Source organism: Micropterus salmoides, unplaced genomic scaffold, assembly GCF_014851395.1.
Source record: "Micropterus salmoides isolate LMB-PRFRI ecotype aquatic unplaced genomic scaffold, ASM1485139v1 Ms_hic_scaffold_7, whole genome shotgun sequence".
In the NCBI taxonomy this organism is placed as follows: Eukaryota; Metazoa; Chordata; class Actinopteri; order Centrarchiformes; family Centrarchidae; genus Micropterus; species Micropterus salmoides.
Window position 1 is genome coordinate 4,375,221 of NW_024044459.1, and position 21,105 is coordinate 4,396,325.

Genomic DNA, 21,105 nt, shown 5'->3' on the forward strand with positions numbered 1-21,105 from the left:
TTATTTTAAAACTCTTTTCACACTTACTACACAAAAACAGATGTGTGTGTCTATTTACGGAGTTAAACTGTGGAACACCTTGGACTATGAACTGAAGTGCTGCAAAAGTGTCTGTAAATTTAAGAATTTTTATAAGAAAAAAATACAGGAATGTTACAAGAAAAATGATGATAAACACGTTTAAAAAGGCAGAAGAAAAGAAAAGACTTAAAAATGATGATAACTAAGTGTAAAGATAGGTATTACTGAAAATGTTTGGTGATTGGGGAGAGGATTGGGTTTGATCCATTCATAAAGCAGCTGTTTTTCTGTTTCTTTTGATGTGCACAAAAAGCGACAGGTACTACAAGATTTTTCTTTTTTTTGTTCATGGAAAAAAATAAATAAAATAAAATATATATATATATATGTGTGTGTGTGTGTGTTATTTACCTTGAGACAAATTCATAGTATAGTAAGCCTTTTCAAACCGTAAATATTATAGAGAATAAGGGATTATACTGTGAGTTGATGTTAAAATGTGAACAAACTATTGGTAAGGTAGCTACATATATTCAAAGCTGCAATGCACTTTTTGTTCAATTCATTGACTATTTCTCACGGTTTATTAGCTCTCCGTTTTGTGTGTGCTCTGAAAAATATCTGTTTTTCCTACGGCCCTGGCTCTGTAAACAGAAAACAAAGAAAGTGGTGTGGACCTCGCCGCACAACATTATTCAAGTAAATCAGCAACAGGTGGCGGTAGTTTTAATGCACAGGAGTGATGGGGGGCAGTGGGAGACAGAGTTCTAGTGCTGGACTCCAGGCACTGGGAAGGAGTGCTGTGGAAACATCTAAAGAGGGAAAGGTCTGAAGAGTATGAAAGCTGTATGACCAGGCAAGAGCGAAGGCGTTTCAACGCTGGAGTAACCTCAGAGATTTAAAATTTGGTGAGCGCAGCTTCTGAGGGAGCACTGAAGGAAGGGGGTGTATCAAAAGAGTTCAAAGTTAGCGATTAGCTTGTGAACAAAGTGGAACATTAAGCAGCTTAAGAGCCAGATGATGTTTGAGTCCAAAACAGAGGTAAAAGCACAGCATATATTGGACAATTGCAAATGATTTCTTTCACAGCAACAACAAAATGCATTAGTAAGTTGCATTTTCCATGCAACAAAATAATTTTTTTTTAATTTTTAAAAAAGAACATCATGGATAACTTTAGAGCAACTAGTGTAACATCCTTCTCTTTTCTTTTTTAGAGGGCAGATGAGCTTTATGATGATATAACTGTGAGCAGAGCACTGGGATCAGCCAGTATCTTTCTGTGAGCTACAATTAAAATACTTAATTAAAAAAAAATCACACAGGAGTGCCCATCTGTCCTGTTCAGTAAAGTAGTTCTACAAGGTACATACACAGAATTCCCAAGGTGAAAATTGTTTTAAATGGTGAAATTCTTTTTTTTTAAAGACAAGAAATGTTCTTTATCAAGAAATAAGTTTGCATTTATTGGACAAACCAAACATAGGCAAACTCACATAATGTAAAGATGGAACATGTCATGGGGTGAAAAATAAATGAAGAAGTTCATTCCAAAAATGTCTATACATCCATTTGGAAAGGAAATACCCAAAGCACAAAGTGCATATCCATTCTCAGAAATGTTATTACCTTAGACAGCTGAGTTTTACAACAATTTCCCCAACTGGATCTTTCCTGTCAACATCATTTCATAGGATTTCGGTGACATTATTTCCACATGGTGTACATCATTTTAAGAACAAAGCATCTTCAAATGTAAAGATTTATTTATATACTTTATACATTCTTTTCTTGCTGTACATTTAAGTCTCATGCTTGGTTTGAAACTGTGCTTTCAGCATTTATCCTCAATTACATGACAAAAGACAAAAAAAGAGCATACAGTATTCAGGATCAATGCTGCATAGTTTCAACTTTGGAATATCAAACATAGTTTCTTTGTAAACCAACAGATTTTAACCATATGTGCATGGGAGATGGAAACTGTATGAAATCTGTCAGTTGTCAAAACATGTCTAAAAATACACATTATTTCTCTTAGATGCAAGAATGCTTCAGTTATCTGAAACATTTTGGTGATGCAATTTATGGAAGATACTGCACGTCATCTCCGTCCATCATGAGCAGGCATCGGACAAAAAATATAAACACATGAAAAGTTTAGCAGTTCATATCATGACATACATGTTCTTAAAAGCAGTGGAAGTAAACCATTGGAGGATGTATTACAGGAAAAAGTGAATGGGAAGAACTGTAACCCATTAAAAAGCTGCATCACTTTTTTGACCGTTAAGGACTGTTTCAGCACAAATCACACAAAATTCTGACATTTAGCAACAAAACAAAATAGAAGCAATAAATAACATAAGGATAACACAATGAGAAAATCTTGGAAATGTTACTTACAGAGAAATATTAGCATAATTTCATAACACTCCTTTATAAGAATGGTGTTTTGCTGTCAAATCAAACAAAAACAAGTGACAAACAAATGTACTGATACACTGCAATCTTATAACAGGATTTAAAGATGATATAGATTCTGTTTCACCAATAAAAAGCAAGGACAACATTCTGAACCCAGCCGAGCTACCTAACACACTTTACAGTAAGAACACTTAAAAATGGTTCACGAGGACAGCGGCACATCATTCCCTTGTAGTGACCATCAATAAGGCAATTGCAGAAAACTTGAAGAGAATCAGTACATAGCCTGCAGGCTGAAGCAGAGAAGTTGTGCTAACAGTGCAGGAAAGTAACTCGTACCAGCTATTCTGACCTGGCTTTAGGGGGTGACAAAAGCCAGTGGGCTGGTGGCGGTTATCAGTTTCACACCAAGACTACGTCCACACTATAACGGCTTTTCATGGTCACTGAGAGGTGAAGGTGGGCTCTGCCTTTTTTTCTTTCCAGTCAGTAGAAAGAGGGCGAGTGTGTGGGTGAGCTGCAGACTTACGTGTGCATAAGAACATATGATTCATTATGTATAACGCACCTGGTACAGGTTCCCAGAAACAAAATAAAGCATCATTTCTCTTTCTCTGCTCCATGTTGCACGCGAAGAACGCTCTTTACGCCTACGGATAAACATCATGGAACATGGCATAGAAATAATAAAAGTCACACAAATTCAGACTTGCTAGTGTTTTATCCCCTCTTTTTTGTCCTCTTTTCAACAGCAAACAATAAAACTGATGCACAGCCTAAATCTGGTGAGTCAGACACAGTCTGGTTACTCTACTGAGTCTCAGCTGGTTAAACCTGCGTCCTATCCGGGTTAATGACAACCCATGTGTAGTGTATTCAGCCATACTGATGCTTTGAGATGATCAAAATGAGTTATCACTTCTTCTTAACTTTGCAGGTTTACATCTGTTTTCCAAAAGCTAAATTTTCCTGGTCCACTTAGAACGTTTTTGAAAAGATGTGGTTTCATGTAAAAAACACTGGTTAGGTGTGGATGGAAGCCAAAACAAACCGATTTAGCCGGCTTGGTGTGGACGTACTCCAGGAGTGAAAAGGGTAAAGTAATTTCCATAGTTGGTGACGGGTGAAAATTCTAAAATCAACTCTCTCTTCCTAATTAGAAACACAAGACTAAATGTATTACTTTTAGCCAACAAATAGGAAAGAAAGAAGACACAACACTATGGAGTCTCTAAGGAGTCAATCTTCACTTTTAGCATGCTCTCAATTATTACACCCACCAAACAAACATTCAGACAAAATGGTAACTCTATTTACAGCAGCTGATTCGGAGTGGATCATTTGCAGAGTGTATCAAATCAAAGAATTAAAGTATTAAACCAACGTTTTCAATCAAGTACAAAGTACAAAGAGCTAATTTGTAGCTACACCGATCATCAACTTTAAAGTCACGACTTAACTACAGTACATGTGGGTCTTATTAATTGAAATTGAAGTGACAGCAGTAGTGCAGATGGGAAAATCAATCAGAAGGAACATACAGGTACCACAGTCCTTGGTTATTTTTTACCTGGGTGTCGTCGGTAGCCTTGTGTATTGCGTATGGCTTGGAGATGCTGCTTTATGCACATACAAGTCAAGGAACCAGGAGGTTATTGAACGACCACGCGCCTCGCTGCTGTTCTGCGGCTCCGTGTCCTAATAAAACAGAAGCTTTTATAGTTCTTCGTAATCACCGTCATCTCTTTTGACAGATCCGGCTCCCCCGCCCAGAAAGTCCTCCAACTCGTCCACTTCTGTTTTCTTGGTCCGGGATTTCTTTTTCTTTTTTTCATCTACTGCTGCAGCTTCGTCTTTTTCCTTTTTCTTGTTTTTGTGTTTCTTCTTGCTCTTTTCATCCTCCTGTAAAATGGAAGGACACAATATTTTGTATTGATATTACAGTTTTTTAGGCATATTACTAATTACAGTATGTAATGTGAACAACAATGATTTTACCTCTTTGCTTTTCTTCTTCTTTTTCTTCTTGTCTTTGGAGGAGTGTTTGCTTTCTTTCTCTGAAAGAGGAGCAGATACATATAGTAGTCTTACGGTGGTGCATGATTGAAGTGGTCAGTAGCTGATAAGATTAATCTCATTTTAAATATGTTCAAATCAAGTCTTTTTAATCTAAAAATAACAATCTTTCGAAGAGGAGAAAAGGCAGATTTTTATTAACCATTTGACTAAAACATTATAAAGGAGAAATGTTACATGTCATTAAACATTCAGTGATTAAAACCACAAAATATTCAAAATATTCACATCCAGGTCTCACACTCCCAATGTCATTTTGATATGTAACTATATATGCGACTATGGTTCTATTAATTCTGGATGCCCACCAAAGACAGCATGTAATACCTGGGTAATTATAATTTCCTTGAGTGAGCGTGATGTTGTCTTGTACTTTGGGGGCATGAGGCTAAGGCAAGAACACAGACCTTTCACGGTTTTTTGGTCTAGATGACAGAATTTGTCATTTTATTTGTGGAAAAACCAAGTAATGCTACCCTATTTATAATAGGGTATCTATAATGATCACCACTGTGAGAGGTCTAGACTGGGACTGGAATAAACTGGTAAATAATAAGGCGCCATTCAGATTCCAAAAGTAGATGGTTGTATGACGTTAATAATATTCTGAGGGAATGAAAAAGGAGTAGAGCACAGTGATGCATCCGGACACGCTAGAGTTATCTACAGTTTATCTTCAAAGAAGGCAAGTGCTTGGGTGCCTTTTAGATTTAATAAATTAGTAATTAGTTTTGAAAGACATGAGTTAAGTATTTTGAGATTATTTTGTACCCCAACACTCAGAGACTAATGTTAGTGAAGTGGAAATTGTGAAAAGAATTCGGTACATATCGTATTTGATTTCAAAAGATGACAGCGTGGTAGATGGGTTGTACTACGGTTGAGGCAGAGAGGGTGGGGCACTTTTGTTTGTCATTCCCGTTAGTCCAGAACAAGGAGACCAACTTCTGGTTCTAAAAAAGATATTTAGCCAGTGGTGGGGGCCAGAAACTTAGACTTTCGCTTCAGTTTTTCTCATACAGACAAGAACATGTTTAAAAATGAACTTTTTTTTCACAAAAGCTGCGTGCTCCCACACACTTCCCTCTGCTTTTGTCCCTGTTCGGTCAGACGGTGACCTTCATCAACACCAGTTAGCTGAAAACAGCGCCAGCTTTTCTATTTGTTGAATCAAGAATCAATTTAAAATCGAGAATCAATTCTGAATCGAGAATTGTGACACCAAGACACGACAACACCGATCTGAATCCAAATCAAATGGTGCGATTCCCAAAGATTCTCACTAACTCAGAGACGCAGATATAATGTTAAGTTAGTCAGTAAAGTTAAGTTAATCAGAATAATAGCAGCAAGCTCAGTGTGAATTCTAAGTTAGAAAGACCCAGTAGATATTTCATGACTTGCCTTCCTGCTCCTCGCTGCTGTCCTTGGCTGCGGGAGCCTCTTCTTGGATGCCGAGGCCAAACAGGTCGGTAACGTCCTTGTGTTTAAAAGAGATCACAGTGGGCTTCAGAGGTTCTGGCACCTTGGCTAACTGCAGGTCATCATCAGAGAGGTCAGACAGAAGCTCATCTCTGACTGGAAATGGATCCTGGGAAGAACATGGCAACCAAAAACAAATGTTTAGATTTTTCCAAAAAAAAGACGGAGAAAAATACAGGCTTACACATGGCAGTGTGACAGAAGTGCAATTAAAATTCAAATATGTCAGTATGTCAGTATACTGTCTGATTTGTATCATGATGTGAATTTGACTGAATGACAAAAAATACCAGACTCAACTCCAACAATTCCGTTAAAAGCTCAGGCTTTCAGCGGTAAAAAGAGCTATGAACTGAGTTAACCTGCTGGGATGGTAAATCTTTTCTACTTTACCTTCACTATTTTTGGTGTGTCTGACGCTTCAGACTCAAAGTCGGGGTCATCCATGACAAACGAGAGCATTTGCTGGGCTACAGGGGCCTCATGGTCTGTATCAGAGTCATCAGCTTTGGGTGTGCTTCCCTTCTTCTTGCCTTGGTGTCGGGCCGGCTGCTCTGCTGCTGGAGTTAAAGTGAGTGAGATGGGTGCTGCGGTCTGGCCTCTGGGCTCTGGAGCTTTAGATGGGACCTTTGGTTTTGTGATGTGGATCACAGGCCTTAAACAGAGTGATATGGAAGATGTGTTTATATTTTACATTTACATTTAGTCATTTAGCTGACGCTTTTATCCAAAGCGACTTACAATTGCTATACATGTCAGAGGTCGCATGCCTCTGGAGCAACGAGGGGTTAAATGTTGCTCAGGGACACAATGGTAGATGGGTCACAGTGGGGGATAGAACCCGGGTCTCTCACACCAAAGGCACAGTCTTATCCATTGCGCCAATGTATAGTATAAAAAAAGACTCAAATTTCCTTCTTGGCAGGTCATATTTAATATCCAACAGGTAAACAGTTAAAATGTATTCTCTCTCTCGCTCTCTCCCTTTTATACAGATAGGGTTTCGGTCAGAGCTGTGAGATTGTTCCTCTCCTCAAATGTTCATTCAAGGCCGGGAGATGATCACTGTTCCGCAAAACATAGAAACTTAGACTGTGTAAATGATTATGCATCCCTTTACTCGGCGCCAGGCATTAGTGACTGTCCTAGGAGACAGAGTCTCTGGCCCAGCTGATTAAAGTTGTAGTACTTATTCTTTTTTTTTATTAATAAATTCTTAAAAGACAACGGTTTGCAGTTACTCAATTATTTGTTTAATCCCTCACCAGCAATATACAATTTCCACGACAGATATGTATTAGAAAACAAAATAAGGGCAATAGTCTGGAAACACTAAAATGTTTCTTCACTTTGTTATTTTTTCCGTACTTATTCAGACCTGGAAATGATTAAAATCAGATTTCATACTTTTCCATACTGCGTAGCAAACCTGGAAAAAAAGCAAGAAAAGCTGATGCTTTGTGGTTGATGTTACACAATAATAACCCCGTGGTCGGTTAACTTACTTTGCCTTACTATAACAGACCGGCCAGGTTGCCAACATGCACATCAACCCTCAACACCACAACATGTATTTATTTTAGATTCTGCTCAATTCTGGGAGTTTAAGGCCATGTCGTTCTGAGAAAGCACTTACGTTTTCAGCTCAGGTTCACTGTCCAGGTCTTGGTCCTGTGTTATAGTGGGGCCTGCTGGTACTCCCTCCTCCTCGTCACTGGTCAGAGTGATATCTTTACTGAGGGGCAGAGTCTTCGTTTGGGGAAGACTGGGCTCTGTGTCGTCAGGATCGAGCTCATCCTGGAAGCCAGACACCATGGGGTTTCCTCTGTCTTCACCATCACTGGGACAGAGAAAGAACAGAAAAACTGTCCTTTTACCGTTACTCCTTGAGAGAGGGCTACTATTGTGGGCTACCATGCAGCTCTACAGGAACAACTGGGACGGTCAAAACCAGAACCTCAGTAACATAAAATATACATATGCATAATACTTTCAAAGTGTAAAAAAGATCAAATGTAGGACATCAACAAATACTAACCTTGTCCCAAAGGATTAACAAGCTAACTGAAAAGTGCTCGTAAACATCATACCTGTCGCTGTCCACAGCCAGAGCAGGCGCAGGGACCTTGGTCTTGGAGGGCAGGCTGTCCTCCAGGAAGCTTTTATCCAGTCTCTCATCTGGCACAAAATCATCCACACTCTGAACCTTAGCAGGACACACTGATGCAGGCGGGTCCTCTGGGGAAAACATGGAGCCCAATTTATGTGAGTAACAATCAAATAAATTAACTTTATTCAAATCAACACTCTAACGTTAAAAAGCTGCCATCACAGCACTGCCTTGTGTTGCTTCCGTAATCACACAAGAACTCAGTGAAACAGTGAAATCACATGACATTCCAACACCAGCCGGTCCTTTGACCACTTTAAAAGCTCTGCATTTCTCAACGACTAAGCCTTGAATCTTGTGACTACTTACTATGCACTTACTACGTTTAAGTTATGAATAATCCAGTCTGATCTGAAAATAAAGTTTACTATTCACAATAGTGATCAGAAAACCAACAATAGCTACTGTCTAACCCCAAACTGCTTTAGAAGAAAGTCTTTCCGACTGGCTGAGTCATGCTAAATCATGTAGGAGGTAAAATGAATACCGCCATTACAGCATTGTCTCACCACAATGTATGTTCTCCAAAACAGACTTTCAGCAGTATTTCAGATCTCACGCTGTGATACATTGTTAAAATTTCAAACATCATTAACATGTGAGAACTGTCACAAGGAGATGATGAATTATAAATTAAATTACATTAATTAAAAATTCTCTCAATGAAAGACTTAAATATCTGTTAAACATAATTATTATTTTTCTATTAATGATATATTATAATTCTTCAGATGGAAAACCTAACATTTCTGGCTTGATCGATCTGATAAAAGTGATGAATCTTTGTAATTCTGACACAGTGGGGCTATTACATTAATGTTCTTTATAGCTTCATTCAGAAAAGAATGAACAAGAGTGCTGTCACTGCTGGAGAACCGTGAATGGTGAAATAGTAAGCACTATCCAATCAGAGGAACTCAACCAAAAATAAAAAAGAGAGCTGGGATGTGTCCAACCAAAGCTTAAAAAGTACAAAGGGTTTTGCACACCCACTAGGTCTGACCTAGTAAGATTGCCATCATCACTTTTACATAAAAGTGACTTGCTTATTCAGGAGTTAAACAGACAGACACAATTGCCATCGCATTTATGTAACAAAGTCTGAAAGAGGCTAAATAACTATATTTAAATATGATTAATTACATAAGTTAATCACAGTCAGACATCATTTATACTGTAGAGGTACCGTTGTCTTGGCTACATTTGTTTGAGCTATATATTTTTACATTTACAAAAAAATATATTTCCGGAGCCATTATGTTTATCTTTAACCCGACCCCCTAAAGAGCTCAATTAACTGTGTATTTACAACAGATACAAGCTGAGTTAAGACTAGGGCTGGGCATTAAAACAATGATAATTATCGCAATATAATTTTCCTCAATAACAATACAACAAATTGTCAATATATGTTTGACTGAAATCACAAACAAATTAGCACTTCATTTTTCTACTAAGATATTTATTTTGTTGAGGAAAAGGGACTGAAAAAATATTTACTGATCATATCAGTTGAAAAAAAGATAATTGTTTTGAATGATCTACCTCAGATTTGTGAAGTGATCCACTGTTTGACCACACAATTAACCATCTGGTTTCTTCAATTTTCACTCAGGAGCAAAAATCAGCCTATAAGCTCAAATTATTTAAGGAAATAATGCTTTGACATTTATTGTGATAACTATCTATCTCAAATGGTATGCAATGCTTTTATCGTGATAACATTTTTGGCCATATCGCCCAGCCCTAGTTAAGACCTCTGTATGGTTCTTGCCCCAGTTGCACCACTGCAATCACATGCATTTCTGTCTGTCCTGGCAGAGTATAATTCACCGCGGCCGTGAATAAGGTCAGCTGTACATATGCATTTGTTATGATTACAATATGATCAAAAACTAGAAAGTCATTAACACTGCCAAACATCAAGCAAGTGTGACAACACAAGACATGTTAACATTACTTACTAGTACAACTGTGTACACAGAAAAAAAGGCTAGCTCAGCATTTGTCTTGCAGTCTTGTATTTCACGAAAGTCTCGCAACATCTGTGAGCCTCTTGCTTGGTCACTCTCTTTGTCTCTTCTTAGCTTCCTTGGTCAATGCCCTCTTGGGTCTCTATGCCTCTGCTATTAGCTAATGCAATATCCAAAGAGGTTGCTGAGCCCCGGTAAGTTGCCGGCTCGCCAGGCTCCGGCACGACACTGGCACAGCATGATGTTGCTTCAAACTTGGACGGGAAGGTAGCCACCAAGGCTAGGTAGCCGCTGTAAGAGCACTTACAGCAACCTTACTGATGCCTGAGTGTGTTATCTAACAAGTTTGCTAACATCAACTTGAGATTTAGAGCTAGTGCCTAAACCTCTGTCTGTGAAACCTCTGGTTGATTTCAACAACTGCGCTAACACAGCCGAACGTCAAGCAAGCGCAACAACACACGACACAGCAAGCTCATAATTTATTACTTACTAGTCCAACAGCATGAAGGCAAGCTCGGCCTTCCTCCAACATCTTCTTCCGTCTCTTTGCAGCCACTGCCATGATATCTATACTGAGAATACCGAGCTAGCTTCTACCAAAGAACTTACATTGTACACTACTACTACTTTTTGCTTCTTCTCATAGCTAGCTTGCTGAGAGTTTTGTTTGTTCTTGTGATATAAATCCTGCCCAGGATTTCAATCTTACATAGCGCCATTGAAAGCTTCCACGGCCTGGAGCGCCAATGATAGTGATGTCACTCACCCTGTGATGTCACTCACCCTGTGATGTCACTTACCCATCAAAATGGGTTTGAAGTCGTTTGAGATAAAAATGCTACATAATGTTACTTTAAAAGTTTTTTTTGGTGTCTTTTGATAAGAATCAAGGGTCATTGTGCACACAACTGCAGAGGAGGTGTCATCTGGACTGGTTTAGAACCTTTTACTGCACCAGTAATCTGTAGAATGTTGAGTTATCTCACCTGGTCCAGATGCAGAAGCCTCAGGAGCAGGAGATGAACCAAACCAGCGGGACATGAAGCTGCGTTTCTGGGGGGCTGACGCCCCCGCAGCTGAGGACTGAAGGTGTTCGGGAGACTGGGCCGATGGCTTTGACTCAACAGTAGGTGAAGCTGTGACACTAACCACTGTCGAGGGAGGTGGAGGGGAAGAAGCGGACACAGACGGTGACTGTGGAAGCACCTGGGAGGGAATGGGGGCCTGAGGGGTGCTTGGGCTGGAGCTGCCTGTGGAAGCCCCACTGGGAGGGACAATGGGGGACTGGGAGCCCGAGGAGGGACTCTGACCGTTGGCTGGACCAGGTGAGCCATAGCCTTTACCGCGAGACTCCAAGTTCTCCAGGAAACTGCAGAAATGACAACAGTGATGGTTAATAAACTATGATTCAGTAAAAGTCATCATGAATCAAATGTCTTGACATCGTCCTGTGCTATAAACTAGTTAATCACTCAAAAAAAAAAAAAGAAGCATATTAGCTGCGGAAAACCACTTTTGTTTTCCAGAAGAACCAATGACAACACCTTTTCTCTGTTAGCGTCATTATTTTGTAGACTCAGCATTTACTGCCCAGACAAATGTGCATATATACTTCTAAGGACATGTAACTCTATCCACTACCACCTTTACATGTTTGAATTGTTTTGTCTTCTGACAACATATAGCCAAAATTAGCTCAGAGTCAAGAACAATAAATTATAAAAACATTATCTTCAATCTTTATTTTTACAATAAGAATAAGAGCTTAGCTGAATGAAAAGTACCCAACGGCAAGACATTTTAGAAATCAGCGTAAAATTCAACAGCTGAATAATTGCTGGACAGTTATAGTCTATAGTGCGTACTGTGTTTCCAGTCTCAGCACTACGGAGCCCCTGAGAGGACAATGTGCAAAAACCTGTTTTCAAGTTTGGATGCTCACCAGTGTCACGTGCACACATCTGGTGTGCACCAAAAACTTATGGAATAAAAAATTGTGTCCCTCTAGGGGATCTTTACAACCATACACTGGCAGAGAGAATATAGTAGACAGTACATCTCATAGTTTTGATCCTCAGTCTCCTGCTGGACAGAAAGCTCCTCCAAGGTGGCATCCATGTCCAGCTGGTTGGTCTCCAGCTGCCTCAAGAGTGTCTCTCTCTGCACACACATACACACACAACCTTGACATGAATGATACGTCACATAGCCTAAACAATACAGCAATCCTATTTTCTCCACATAAGTTAAAATCCTGTTAACCAGTAAAGGATTGAAAGACTAAATTAAAATAAAATAACACTAATGATGACAAATGAGGGGTAAAAACTGACCTGCAGCTGCAGGAAGGGGATGTTGAAAAACCTGTGTAGATATTTCAAGCCAAACCCATTCTTCATTGAGGACTCAGCATAGTGGATGTAAGATGATCCCATTGGTCTATGAAACACAAATATTACTAGTTATCTTTCATGACAATTTCCAACAGTATGCAGTATATTTCTATGTCCCTAGTAATCCGTATTCTATCAAGGTTAAGATTGTAAACCTGTTAAAGCTGCATAAATGCATTTTTAGACCACTTGGGGGCAGCAGAACAAGCTTTGAAAACAACATCTTACATATCATTATTTAATTTAATAATTGTATTGTTACACATCCAGGAGATACTGAGCAACATTACCATTCATTAGAAGACGTTTTTGTGTCTACAGACAGAAAATCCCCTGTGTGAATGCATAAGTTCACAAGCGTATAATATGAATGTGTAGCTTTAATGTATTTTTATGGCGTGTGTGACAACTGTGTCTTGTTTCCAAAGCTGCATACACTGAACAAGTAGCTCAACTCACTTTCAACATCACTTCAAAAATCTAATTTATTAAACGCACTCTAAACTGTTTAAAAAATTCTTCTAAATTAACTTCATAAATCAACGAAATTAAAAATCCTTTCGTGCCATTAAAGTGTTCAAACAGTGGTGGAAAGACCTTATCTCAACCATCCCTGAAAACTCACCACATTACCTGCACACAAATAGTGAAAGGTGGGCTCTACATGACCAGTCTCTATAATAAGAAACATATGCAACACTACAGTTAATATAAACAAATTCACCTTAAACTTAGCTTGAATATCAAAATATATGCTAATAATATTTTGCTTCACATAAAAAGAAAAATGAAACTTCTTTTAACGTCCGCAGCAAGATGTGTGAAACAGACTTGGGAGCAAATAAAAAATAAATATAAAAAAACCACATTTCAAAGCGGTAACATTGTGGGATCTTCTACGAATGCTGATGCCATTTTCCAGGAGAACTGATTGGTCAGTAGGTGGTGTTTTTATAGTGTTGATCCATTATCTTGAACATAAACTGCTCCGGAGTAGGTTAGCTGTTCATCATACATTACCATGGCAATGATGTAGTAGAAGTGAACCACCACCATAGGACTGAAAACCCATGGCTTCATAGTACAGGCCTCTGGGGGTTTACCAGCTGGTATCTAACTTTGTCTGTCTGCTGTTTGGTGCATTTTTAAATCTTTTTACTAGTAAAAAGGTTGACGACAGCGGAGTTAGTGGGCAGTAAAAACAAAACAACTGGCTAAGAGAGACTAAAAAGCTTTGTAAATTGGTTGGGAACTACTGTGACCATTTTTACATTACATTGTGATTGAATTAAATAAAATATTTGTTTGTGATCTAAAACACAAATGATTGATTTGTTGTACTGTGTATGAAAGAGTATTGAGTGGATAAGGACAAAAACATGAAGATGATCAAGCCATTAAGTTGACAGAATAAATGAAGTTGAGGAAACCTCATCAAGGATCACATAGACCGTGAGCTGCTTTTTCTTGAGTTAGGGCTGGATGCATGTATTTCCTCTTCTTCACTATCAGAGAGGTTTCTCTGAGTCTGACTCAATTAGTTCTCATTTTTGTTGTTCCTCCAAAACATTTTCTTCAATCGTGTTTCTTCCACTCTCACTTCCACCACCCCTGACTGTGCACACTTCATGACATGGTGTAATGCAGTCTTGTCATTTGCTGACGCAGCCTATAGGAGGGCGCTGTAGAATCATCATGTACTGAAATGTGTAGCCTTTATGAGACTTCTACATGATCACTTTCAAAATCACAATCCACCTTTAAATCAAATTCCACAGCTATTCTAGGTCTGTGGAATGACCTTTAAATACAATAATTTCCACATTAACCATCGCAGTGAGAGGTTTTGTTTCCTAACATTTGCTCTTTACCTGTTAAGTCCAGCAATCAGGTCTCTTATATCATCAGGGAGGATGACACGATGCTCGCCCATGTCCCTGTGGTTTCCCAACACACACAGGCACATGGGTGGGTACTTTGGGCAGTTCCCTCAGGATGTAGCTAAAAGTCCTGCAATTGACAAAATCATACGCATCATTACGAGACTGATCTGTGGTTGGATGAAGTAAACTTAAGGAAGCTTAGACTAATAAAAATGAAGGTTCAGTTCAATGGCATTTAAAGCATTCTGCATATTAGTTGGCATGACACTTCTTGTTGCTTATAATTTATGTAAGAGGATCAAGGCAGTGTTTCAGATTCATTGATTTATTTGTGGTGGCCCGCCAGTATATCAACATGACCGCCACATATTTGTTTTCTTTTTACTATTTAAAATGGCTAAAATCTTATTTGTTTGTAAAGTGGTGCACAGCACATTGATTTGGTCAGCACCTCCTCGTCCCGCTCTCAAATGGACCAGTCTGAACAGCCCCTCCTCTCCGTCCACACTAATGAGCTGGGAAGTGGAGGTTAGCACGTTGCAAATAGCTGCTCGTCAATATCGACTGCTCGTGCAAATGGATAATGTTAATGTTAATTCTATAACTCTGACGCGGAATGTCTGCTCCCTAAATCCAGGTAAATATTGAAAAATATTTTCAAAGACTCAAAAGGACTCATGCTGAGGAGGCATCAACCTGTGTTGCTATGGCTGCTGAAGCAGCAAGAGCGGGCTAGGAAGGGAAAGCTGTAGCTAATGAAGAGAAAGATGTAGGAGGGGAGGGAGACATCAGTCAACATGCTGCAATGCAGAGCCGGCATGGGCAAAAGCAACACATGAGATTGAAGCAGGGCATTAGTATATAAAAAATAAACAGTACCAATGTACAGGTTACTGCAATTCTGAGTTATTACAAAAAACAAAACAATGTTTCAGGAAGGTATATCAGCAAAGGTATTGCACAATATTTAGTTGGGCCTATTTACTGTATGTGCTGAACTAGAAAATGTTTCAAAATGTATTAGTGCATTATTTCCCTTGTGGTAAGACATGTTAGTATTAAAAGATAAATTCCCACAGACACGATGGCCTAAATAGGAATTTTAAAATGTCTTGAAGGTTTTTGCCTTTGAAGCTGAACAAAATCCACCAGTGGAAACTCAGCTTCACAGCCACATGCAGACTGACTGAAACCTAATCTGTCCATGCATATTGTAGCATCAGAGTTCAATGATGAGACAGTGTTAGGACAACAGTCGGCTCTTACCACTGCTTGGTAATGTCAAAATCATGATGACTCCATTACAGTTCTTGTACACATCCAGGAACTCTGCATCCAGGGCCACCTCATCTGACTACAACACGCAAATATATTCATATTAGAAATATATATTAATCACAACATAGGACACAATACTTATATTTGACAACTTAGATTTTCAATCATTTACACTCTGTAAGATATCTGGCCAATTCCATCACTGCCAATAAGTCAGATTGTGGATAATCACCTCTTGGGGCTCATTCTCCAGTTTCAAATTGTCTCCACGCCTTTTGCCTTTGCCTGAAAGAAAAAAAAAGAAGAAAAGTGTTACAAGTTAAAAAAGGAAAAAACTCAATCTACAGTTCAGTTTGCTGCTTTACGTTAGTTTATGATAAGTAAAGCAAGCAGAGCAGGACAGCCGCTTTTCTTATGGAAAAGCCTCATTTTAACCCACTATCTTTTAAAGAGCCATTAAGTCATGGCTCACACGGTGCAGGTGCTCAGACACTAGCTACACACAGCAGAAAACTCAGCCAAACTCTGAAATGTAGCCACGCAGCAAACCTTGAGAATATTGACATTCAGATAAGAGTAGAACAAGGCTGGGCAAACCCACGGCACAGAAGCGAGTTCAACTTCTACACACTATAGTGGTGCTCACCTACACCTTCAGGAAGAGGATATTTTGGCCTGAGATGAGTGTGAGAGAGGTGCAAAAGAGACAACATCAACAATGAGGACAGAAAAACAAGCAACCATGCGTCTATTTGATGTCATGAAATACTATAGCAGCTTGACTGCAGTACATAGAAAAAGGTAACTTCTTATAGCGAGGTTAGTTACAGTAAAAAGTCTGGTTCTTTAACTGGCATGTATGTCAACACTCACCTTTGTCTACCACATCCCACACCTCTACCTTGACCACGTCATCAGTAGCTGAAACAGAAAGAGTGTTTTCATTATTCATGTTGTTGGGCCCCAGAGAAGAGTAACTCAAATGTACAGGCTGGGACTAATATGGATCCAGTACTAAAACACTAGAAGAAGCAGCAGTGGAAAAAGGTTGCTGGTATGGAACGACACAAACACAGGACACCTACTCTAAAAATTGGTTAGCTGAAGCTAAATCTAAATTAACAGTCTCTTTTTTTACCTTGATATGGAGCCACTGAAATAAATCACCACGGCACAAACAACAGATGTCAAATATTCACCAAAATAGAAACATAACCAAAGCATGGTGATTAGATAAAATAAGCTGTAATGTTCCATGGCTAGACTTACTTTTGTAATTCCAATGGATACTTGTGGCTTGGATCCCTGGGTGGGCAGGACTATCCTCCACAAACTTCTTGCCTTGTAGTCGATGCCATAAAGTGCTCTTTCCAGTGTTTCTATCACCCCGGATTACTATTTTCACTTGAGTGGGAAAGAGATTGTAAATTAAGTTGGTGAAAAAACTGTATTACTGAATGGGACATATTTGACTACAGAAGCCTATTCACCTGATTGGCTGCATTACTTACTATTACTGCACCCCCTTGGCGAAGCGTCGTTGCAAACTTTGGTTCATCGACTGCAGGCCAGCTGGATGTTCTTGTCCCTGAGCTGCCCTGGCTCAGATCCCACCAGCTTCTTAAGTGCTGAAAACATCTTGACAAAGCTTCACAAGCTTGCACACGAACACACGGCAGTACCCTGACAATTTGTCAAACAACACGTGAAGGAAATGTGTAACAGCGTCTCCTGATGACAGTGGAAGTTAAGGGCCCATGCTTCGAAGCAAATATGATGCCAAATGACTAAATACTGACTCTGAATTTAGCAGTGGTTCTCTTAAATCTGACCAGATTTTCTTGCTCGCCAGTCAGAGGTGGAGGTAACTACCATGTTGTTTTGAGAATCATCTGTGAAAAAAACAAAGGGATACCAAGTTATGGTTTGTAATTGTCTACTGTTCTCTTTCAAGGTGATAAAAATGCAGGCCAAATGGTGCCACACGGTTTCCTAACGCACAAAAAGACGGTAGCCAGAAATGCTACATGTTTGCAAAACCTGAAAACAATGTGAAAGAAGATTCAACATTTTATCATCAGTTATATTTGTCCATATTATTGTATTACAGCTAAAACAATGAGTCGATTAGTCTATCGACAAAAAAAAAATTAACCAGCAACAATTGTGAAAATGAGTTTAATTGTTCAAGTAATGAATAGCTATCTTCAAAACAATGCATTGGGAGATGTCACCTGTGGCTCTGGGAAATGGTGATCGACATTTTATTTTTCTTGCCCACAGAACAAACAAGGACATATCCTGTAATTTCTGGCTATAAGAAATATCATCACAATTTGGTAAACGGGTGCAAATGTTTTTATTGTACAGGGACCCAGGGAATTTTTTTAGATGCTTCCCTCCGTGACTCAAAAGCAATTCCAATACATAAAAGGCACAAACTGGGGCTAGATTTGAAAATGTGGTCAAATGACACTTTTTGCAGTAGGTGCATTGAAAACTAATTAGTAGCAATTCATAGATTTATAGGGGAAATGTTGATACATGAAAGAAGGTCTTACAGCAATGTATCAGACCATGTCTCTGTATATGTTAATGGAGCTGTCACAGTGTCCCAGGAGGTATTACATTATTCAATTTCAAGATCAGCTTCGGAATCTGCCCCCTGTTTGAGAGACTAGCTCAAAATTAAAGGCGAACTGTAATAGTGTAATAATAAACACAGTGAATCAAATTTTGAGGGGGTTGAAATGTTTCCTTTAATGTTTTCCACCTAGCATTAACGTTAACTGCCCAGGCTGTTAGCTTGGTTCAGAGAGGGGTGTACAGCATTTTTGATAAAATTACACTTAAAAATGTTAACACATAATATTGTAAAGGGTATGTCAAAGTCGACACAGGCTTCAAACAGTGATGACACAGCCCGGTGTGTTACCAACCCTGGCTAAAAGGTAACGTTATCCTTTAACTCTGGTTTAGCTAGTTCACGCTTCTATCCAGCCGACATTAGCTTAACGTTAGCTTTCCCCCTCTACGCTCAGTGACATTAAACGTCAGCTAGACTGGATGTTCGCTCCCGGATGGTGTCAGCTACAAATACTCACGGTATTTAATAAAATAAGGAACTGCAGTCCCGGCATCTTTTTCTCAAAACATCTGTCAGACTTCCATCCCAACAGAGATAAAGAAGTGACATTCCTTTGCAAAGAAAGCAGCTACATCGACCCAGCGGCAAGCGTCACACAAAGTATACAACTTCCGTTAAAAATTTCAAAATAAGCTTTTGTTATAAAAAATAAAACATTAAAATAAATCATTAAAAAGGCATTGTCTATTTCCAGTTTACATCATGTGATTTCATTACTTCATGGAACATTATTCCCTTTCTACTATACGTGGGTATACTTGAGAACAGACGCTGCTTGACATCTCTGACATATTAAAGGGTCAGTTCACCCAAATTACAAAATCAAGGTCACAAGAAAATTTAAATGTTATCATCTATATTCCATAACTGGACAAACTCCATCTGCTGATGATGATCATGTGATATGATCAAAAGCTCCAGAACAGCTACTAAATGAACACTGTGAGATTATTTTCTCTACATTTGAGTCAACAGTAATGTGTTTTCCAGGAAACACAAAATTCAGGATATTGAGATTTTGAAAGGACTATCTACTCTGTTAAAAGTACTTCTTGTGAAAACAGGAGTGACTGCAAAAATCTCAGAGTGAGGTATCTGAAAATCTTGATACCAAATAATATCAAATCCATCTGCCATGCTAGATAGTGCATATAAATAATACATTTTTTTATTTGGATTCTACCATAGTCTAATGTTGATCAATGAGTAGACCTTCCAATTAACGGCCAACCCGCTCTACCTCCTGAGCCACAGCGTGTCAAAGGCCTTGGGCAAATGAAGTAGTTTCCGTTTGAGCACTTAGGCTCAGTGTATGAATGTGTATGACTGGTGAATGCAGATGTAGTGTAAAAGCGCTAGACTAGAAAGGCGCTATACAAGTAGGGAACATTTACACAGAGTACCACACGCTGCCACTAGCTGCCACAGAGTACTACAGGCTGCCACAGAGTACCAGAGAGTACCCAGGCTGCCACAGAGTACTACAGGCTGCCACTAGCTGCCACAGAGTACCACAGGCTGCCACTAGCTGCCACAGAGTACCACAGGCTGCTACAGAGTAACGTTACCACAGAGTACCACAGGCTGCCACAGAGTCCCGCGGCTGCCACAGAGTACCATAGGCTGCCTCTAGCTGCCACAGGTACCACAGGCTGCCACAGAGTACCACAGGCGGCTGCCACAGAGTACCACAGGCCGCCCAGAGTACCATAGGCTGCCACAGAGTCCCGCAGGCTGCCACAGAGTACCACAGGCTGCCACAGAGTACCACAGGCCGCCAGAGTACCACAGGCTGCCACAGAGTACCAAGGCTGCCACAGAGTACACAGGCTGCCAGAGTACCACAGGCTGCCACAGAGTACCACAGGCTGCCACAGAGTACCGCAGGCCGCCACAGAGTCCCGCAGGCTGCCACAGAGTACCTAGGCTGCCACAGAGTACCACAGGCTGCCACAGAGTACCCAGCTGCCACAGAGTCCCGCAGGCTGCCACAGAGTACCACAGGCTGCCACGAGTACCACAGGCTGCCACAGAGTACCACAGGCTGCCACAGAGTACCACAGGCCGCCACAGAGTCCCGCAGGCTGCCACAGAGTACATAGGCTGCCTCTAGCTGCCACAGGTCCCCGCAGGCTGCCACAGAGTACCATATGGCTGCCTCTAGCTGCCACAGAGTCCCGCAGGCTGCCACAGAGTACCATAGGCTGCCTCTAGCTGCCACAGAGTCCCACAGGCTGACAGAGTACCACAGGCTGCCACAGATCCCGCCAGGCTGCAGAGTACTACAGGCTGCTCTAGCTGCCACAGAGTACCACAGGCTGCCACAGAGTACCACAGGCTACTACAGAGTACACAGAGTACCACAGGCTGCTACGATACCACAGAGTACCACAGGCTGCCACAGAGTACCACAGGCTGCCACAGAGTACCACAGCTGTTACAGAGTACCACAGAGTACCACAGAGTACCACAGGCTGCCACAGAGTACCACAGAGTACCCAGGCTGCCACAGAGTACCACAGGCTGCCACAGAGTACCACAGGCTGCCACAGAGTACCACAGGCTGCCACAGAGTACCACAGCGCCACAAAGTCCCGCAGGCTGCCACAGAGTACCATAGGATGCCTCTAGCTGCCACAGAGTCCCGCAGGCTGCCACAGAGTACTACAGCTGCCTCTAGCTGCCACAGAGTACCACAGGCTGCCACAGAGTACCACAGGCTACTACAGAGTACCACAGAGTACCACAGGCT

General features: G+C 40.3%; 1 pseudogene; it reads right to left on the reverse strand.

Annotated features, from left to right (window-relative positions):
* Window positions 1-1,462: 1,462 nt before the first annotated feature.
* On the reverse strand, window positions 1,463-17,614 carry LOC119891774 (annotated as a pseudogene).
* Window positions 17,615-21,105: the final 3,491 nt, after the last annotated feature.